Raw genomic sequence first — 6,992 nt, 5'->3', positions numbered from 1 at the left:
CTGCAAGCTCCGCCTCCCGGGTTCACGCCATTCTCCTGCCTCAGCCTGGCGCCCGCCACTACGCCCAGCTAATTTTTTTGTATTTTTAGTAGAGACGGGGTTTCACCATGTTAGCCAGGATGGTCTCGATCTCCTGACCTCGTGATCCACCCTCCTCGGCCTCCCAAAGTGCGGGGATTACAGGCGTGAGCCACCGCGCCCGGCCACATTCCTTCTTTTGAGCCTGCAGCGCTACTCCCCGACCAGAGCACACTTTCCCTTCTCGTCTGGAGGAGAGATGGGGCCTCATGCCAGCTCTGCCCCTGCCTAACACACACGCTTGGCCCGTCACTGGGCCTCAGTTTCCCTCTCTGTATTTCTTGGCTGTGCAAAGGCAGTTGGGGTAGGCTGGCCCCTTGAAGCTGGATGAGGCTGGTGTTTTTTTTTTTTTTTTTTTTTGAGACGAAGTCTCGCTCTGTCGCCCAGGCTGGAGTGCAATGGTGTGATCTTGGCTCACTGCAACCTCCGCCTCCCGGGTTCAAGCGATTCTCCTGCCTCAGCCTCCCGAGTAGCTGGGATTACAGGCGCCCACCACCACACTCAGCAAATTTTTTGTATTTTTAGTAGAGACGGGGTTTTGCCATGTTGGGCAGGCTGGTCTTGAACTCCTGACCTCAGGTGATCCGCCTGCCTTGGGTGGCTGGGTTTTTGAGCTTTGTGCTGTTGGGGCCCAGCCCTCAGGGCTGCGTGGGAACCCCCGAGGTGGGGGGGTTCTATACCAGGAAGTAGGCAGAGGGCCAGCCCGAGGACAGTTCGTTTCTTGCCAGTCCCCTGAGCTCTCCTGGCACACAGGCTGTGGCAGCAGCAGGGTGAAGCCAGAGGCTGCTCAGACCTCACGCCACGTCGTTTGCCCAACCCAGAGAAAGCTCTGCCCCCGGCTTCTGGCTCCTTCTCTGCCAGGACTCACTGGGTGTGATGAGTTGGTCTTGGGGCACTGTCTAGGCACAGCCTGTTTGCCCAACATGGCCCCCTAGGCTCCATGCATCTGCGGGTGGGAGGGGTCTGGGCTGGCCCAGGGGCTCTGACAGCGGCTGGCAGCCTGAGGTTTTGACTTCAGGGTGACCTGAATCCTGCCGCATTATGGAGGCTGGAGTCTCTGGGGGCTGCTTTCCCAGAGAAGAAGCTCCTTCCCCATCAGCCTGACATTGGCCCCAAGGACTCCATGTGGCTGGAGGGCTCAGGGCTAAGGGGAGGGAAGCCCCGGGATGGCAGTGAGGGGTGAGGGAAGATTTGGGAGGTGACATCTACAAAGAGACCTGAGCGGGTGGGGCAAAGAGGGGGTCCCAGGCAGAGGGAGAAGCAAGTGCAAAGACCTTCATGACCCAGGGGAGCGCTGAGACCACCGACCAGCAGTGCCCCCACTTCTTCAAGCCACCACTCCTCAGGGCCTCCCAGGGGTCCCCAGCCTGGAGCACCCCATGTGATAGAGCTGGTAGGCTGGGGGACACTGGGGACTGCTGTCCTACGTGGAGCCTCGGGCTACTCCGCCCAGGAGCAGCGATGTGGAACCTTGTTGGATTTTCCTGTTCCCAAACACCCAGGAGACACACAGTTGTGAGTTTCCAGCCAGGCGATCTCTAAGGCCAGAGCAGCCCTTGTGGGTGTCAGTGAGGAAGGACAGAAAGACTCTGGCCTCAAGCTCAGCTCCCTGCTGCAGGGAGTTGAACGCCCCTTTGGTGAGTAGCTCTAGCTAAACAAACATGTGTTATCATGTGTCGACAGCGGCCACCTCCTTGCTGGCTGGGCTGCTGCTGGCTCAGAGCCCAGAGCAGCCCTTCCGGGGCACTGCCTGCCACAGCCAACGGTCAGGGAAGGGCAGCTACTGCCCTGGGTTCAAGCCCTGGCTACCCCTGCTCCTACTCACTGTGTGCCCCCAGGCAAGTCACTGTCCCTGCCTCTCTGTACAGTGGGAGGCCTGGATCTCTCTGCTCTGGGAAGACACCCAGAACTGGAATGGTTGGGCCACACTTGGGGCTGGGGGCCAGGAGGAAGTTGGAGGGCTGGGCTGGGGCTGGGGCTGATTAGTTGAAGCCAGTAGAAAAGTACAGGCTTTGCTATTAGATTCCAGGAAATAACAAAAGCTGCTAACAGTTACCGAATGCTTACCACGCACCCGACGTGGTGCTCACGTATCTTTTGCTGTTTTATTTCATCCTCAGTGAGCTGGGTACTATTATCATCTCCATTTTACAGAGCAGAAACTAAGGCTCAGATAGGAAAAGCTGCAAAATCAGGAGGTGGTGAAGACAGAATCTGCCCCTAGGGTGCCCGATCAGGGCCCTCACCTAGAGGCAGATGCCCCCACTCCTAAGGTCAATGGTCCTCAGCTATCATCCCTTTTTGTTTTTTGTTTTGTTTTTTGTTTTTGAAGTGGAGTCTCGCTCTGTCGCCCAGGCTGGAGTGCAGTGGCACGATCTGGGCTCACTGTAAGCTCCGCCTCCCAGGTTCACACCATTCTCTTGCCTCAGCCTCCCGAGTAGCTGGGACTACAGGCGGCTGCCACCACGCCTGGATGATTTTTTGTATTTTTAGTAGAGACAGGGTTTCACCATGTTAGCCAGGGTGGTCTCGATCTCCTGCCCGCCTCAACCTCCCAAAGTGCTGGGATTATAGGCGTGAGCCACCATGTCCGGCCAGGTATCATACCCTTTTAAACTTTCTGGATTGGCCATGCTGAACTTCTCACCCTCCTTTCCATAAGACACCCTGTCCTTCCACGTGTCCAGGACTTTGCAGATGTCCACCACCTCTGCCCTTTGGGCTTATGAAGTCCTATTCATCTCTCAGGACCCTTCTTAATTTTACCTCCTCCATGAAGCCTGTTTCGCACTCTCCTTGGTCCTCCTGCCACGCTTCTTCCACACATGCATCCTGGCAATTACCACATTTTACTGATGTTCGTGTGTGTTTCCTTGGAGGGAAAGGAGTGGGTTTCAATCACCCCCATATCCCCTGTGCCTTTTGAGTGACCAGCCCTTATTCAGCACTCAAATAGGGAAGGCTGTCAAGGGAGCAGATGACTCCAGAGAGACTGCCTTGGAAGGAGGAGAGGCCCGGGGGTGGAGCGGAGGTTTCGGGTAAACAGAGGCGGCGTGACTGACAGAGGGACATCAGCCAGGGGAAAACAGAACCAGGATCCAGGATCGTCTGAGTACTGAAGCTGGGCTGGAGAAGGTTGTGATCAAGGCAGTTTGAGCAGGTGTCAGCTGAGGAGGGCAGAGGTTAGAGGCAGAGCAGGGCCCATGAGGTGTCTGGGGTGCACCCACAGACTGTTGAGGCAGGACACGGGTACCAACTGACTCGGGTGCCAGACCCATGTGAAGGGCACGATGGGCACTCTCCTGCTGAATCCTCAACAAACCTAGAGCGCTTTCACTCCCTCTGCTTTACAAGTTACAAATCTGAGGTTTGGGAACAAGTGAGGCAGGGCAGGTGCCTCCCAGCCTTGCCCCAGGCCAAGCAGGTGCCTGAGTCAGCTCTGGTCCACTTGGATGACAGTCACGTGCCACCACACCTAGCTCAGCCTCTCCAGCTTGCCGCTTACCACAGAAGAAAAACGTGGTTTGACTAGCAAGAGGAAATTAGAGTTTTGTGTATAGAAGAGTCCCTCTGGGCTGGGCGCAGTGGCTCACACCTGTAATCCCAGCACTTTGAGAGGCCAAGGTGGGTGGATCACTTGAGGTCAGGAGTTTGAGACCAGCCTGGCCAACATGGTGAAACCCTTTCTCTACTAAAAACACAAAAATTAGCCAGGTGTAGTAGCAGACGCCTGTAATTCCAGCTACTCGGGAGGCTGAGGCATGAGAATCGCTTGAACCCAGGAGGTGGAGGTTGCAATGAGCCAAGATCGTGCCACTGCACTCCAGCCTGGGCGACAGAGTGAGACTCTGTCTCAAAAAAAAAAAAAAAAAGGAAAAAGAAGAGTCACTATGGAGAACAGCTAAGTCCAAGACTCCTGGCCTGTAGCTCCTAGTCACTTTCAATCAGTGCCCAACTTGCCATCCCCACTGAGGCTGCTGTGATGAAATCAAAATTACCCGACCCCAGCCTGCTGCTCAGGGAGTAACCACACACATGAAGAGTGGCAAAAGCGTAACGTGCTTTGCAGACGTGCTTGTGAGATGTAAATTGCCTTTCTGTAAATAGAACCCTGCTTCCCATTCGTGTAATTATAGCTTCCAGCATCTGCCCCATGAAAGAAAACACTTGTCCTGAGGGGAATCACAGTAATAATTTAGAGAATAACATAAGAAACCTTCTCCTCATCAAATGCAGTTGTTCTTTTGCCCCTGGATGACATTTCTGTCAAGTCACTATTAAAATCACCAAGTCCAGGCTGGGCATGCTGGCTCACACCTGTAATCCCAGAAGTTTGAGAGGCCGAGGTGGGTGGATCACTTGAGGTCACGAGTTCAAGACCAGCCTGGGGAACATGGTGAGACCCACACCCCCCATCTCTACTAAAAATACAGAAAATTAGCTGGGTGTGGTGGTCTGTGCCTGTGGTCCCAGCTACTCGGGAGACTGAGGTGGGAGGATCGCCTGAACCCAGGAGGTCGAGGCTGCAGTGAGCCAAGATTTCACCACTGCACTCCAATCTTGGGCAACAAAGTGAGACCTTGTCTCAAAAAAAAAAAAAAAAAAAGAAAAAGAAAAAGAAAAAAAGAAAAACAAAACAAAACGAAAAAACACTAATCGTCAAGTCCAGCAGCCTGCCTGGCTGGAGGAAACCTTGGACTTCCTTCGCTGTCTCTAGGCACGCTCTGCTCTGCTCTGCTCCTGTTTGACTCACCCTTTCAGATAACAAGAGGCCTGCCCCCATGGAGCGCCTGAGGGCCAGCAAACACCTGTGGCTTCCTAGGAGCCCGGGCTTTGGGCAGTGGCACGTCTCCCACTTTTCAAGCTCCCTAAGCATATTTGACAATGGGCGTGGATCACCCCACTTATCTGGGTCATAATCTTTAGACAGACTTCTCCTGGCCCCACATAACTGCATGGAAAGTGGGTAGAAAGCAATGATTCCTGTTTTTCGCCCACAGGGTTTTTTTTTTTTTTTTTTGAGACAGAGTCTCGCTCTGTCACCAGGCTGGAGTGCAGTGGCGTGATCTCAGCTCACCGGAACCTCCGCCTCCCAGGTTCAAGCGATTCTCCTGCCTCAGCCTCCCAAGTAACTGGGACTGCAGGCGTGTGCCACCATACCCGGCTAATTTTTTGTATTTTTAGTAGAGACGGGGTTTCACCGTGTTAGCCAGTTTGGTCTTGATCTCCTGACCTCATGATCTGCCTGCCTCGGCCTCCCAAAGTGCTGGGATTACAGGCGTGAGCCACTGCGCCAGCCTTTTTTTTTTTTTTTTTTTTTTTTTTTGGACAGTCTCGTTTTGTTGCCCAAGCTGGAGTGCAAAGGCATGATCTCGGCTCACTGCAGCTTCTGCCTCCTGGGTTCAAGCGATTCTCTTGCCTCAGCCTCCCGAGTAGCTGGGATTTCAGGCATGTGCCACCACACCTGGCTAATTTTTGTATTTTTAGTAGAGACAGGGTTTCACCATGTTGGCCAGGCTGGTCTCGAACTCCTGACCTCAAGTGATCCATCCACCTTGGCCTCCTAAAGTGCTGAGATTACAGGCATCAGCCACTGCTCCTGGCCTTTTCTTTTCTTTTTATTTTTGAGACAGAGTCTTGCTCTGTCACTCAGGCTGGAGTGCAGTGGTGTGATCTCAGCTCACTGCAACCTCCACCTCCTGAGTTCAAGCTATTCTCCTGCCTGAGCCTCCTGGGTAGCTGGGATTACAGGTGCCTGCCACCATGCCCAGCTAATTATTTTGTATTTTTTGTATTTCAACACATTGGCCAGGCTGGTTTTGAACTCCTGACCTCAGGTGATCGGCCTGCCTCAGCCTCCCAAAGTGTTGGGATTACAGGCGTGAGCCACCGTGCCCGGCCTTTTTTTTCTTTTAAAGAGATGGATCGGTCTTGTTCTGTTGCCCAGGTTGGATTCCTGGGCTCAAGCGATCCTCCAGCCTCAGCCTCCCAAGTAGACCCACAGGAATGCCAAGGAGACAGACACTTCCAGAATCACCCTGGCAAAGGTGGGGCTGCACAGCTGGGGCTGGGGGGTCTCTGGAGCACTGGCAGCTCTGTGGTCCTTACCTGTGCTCTCTAGATGTTTGAGACGAGCCTGGGCAATATAGGGAGATGCCCGTCTCTACAAAAGTAAAAAATTAGTGGGGCGTGGTGGTGCACACCTGTTGTTCCAGCTACTCAGCGGGAGGCCGAGGCAGGAGGATTGCTCGGGTCTGGGAGGTCAAGGCTACAGTGAGTCATGGTCATACCACTGTACTCCAGCCCGGGTGACAGAGTGAAACTCTGTCTCAAAAAAACAAAAACAAAAAACAAGCTGGCGCCTTGGAGCCTGGGGTTAATGTCTGGCTCTGTCACTTGTCACCAGCTGCACGATCTCAGGCAGGCCGATTTCCTTGTTTAAGAACATATTTGCCCCAGAGCACCACCACCCTGAGTGGGGTATTCCCTGTTCGTTTCCCCACAGGCCCAGTTTCTGTCTGGCTGCCTGTATGCAGTGTGGTAGCCCGCTGGGGCGTGTTGCTTTGTTCCCAGGGCTCTGAGCCCCAGAAGCCTGCACTCACTGGAAGTGCACTGGAGGCCCACCATGAAGGTTGTCTGCCATCATCTTGGGTGACCCATGCCGTGTTTTCTCACAACTGTGGCCACTCCACTACCAGGGCCCCGTCTAGGACCTTGTTCTCACAGGAAAGCGTGGCCCCTCCAGAGCTCTGAGCGCCCGTCCTCCGCCTGCCCTTCACACTTGCTTACTGCTCCAATGCTTGGCAGTCCTCTGCCCACAGGGAGCCTCCAGGACTCAAACACCTCCACCTTCACCTGTCTAGTGACAGACTTGCCTTTTCTTCCCTGACCTGCAGGCGTGCGCGGCTTCTCAT

This window comes from Pongo abelii, chromosome 9 (assembly GCF_028885655.2).
Source record: "Pongo abelii isolate AG06213 chromosome 9, NHGRI_mPonAbe1-v2.0_pri, whole genome shotgun sequence".
In the NCBI taxonomy this organism is placed as follows: Eukaryota; Metazoa; Chordata; class Mammalia; order Primates; family Hominidae; genus Pongo; species Pongo abelii.
Note: the sequence above shows the minus strand (reverse complement) of the source record.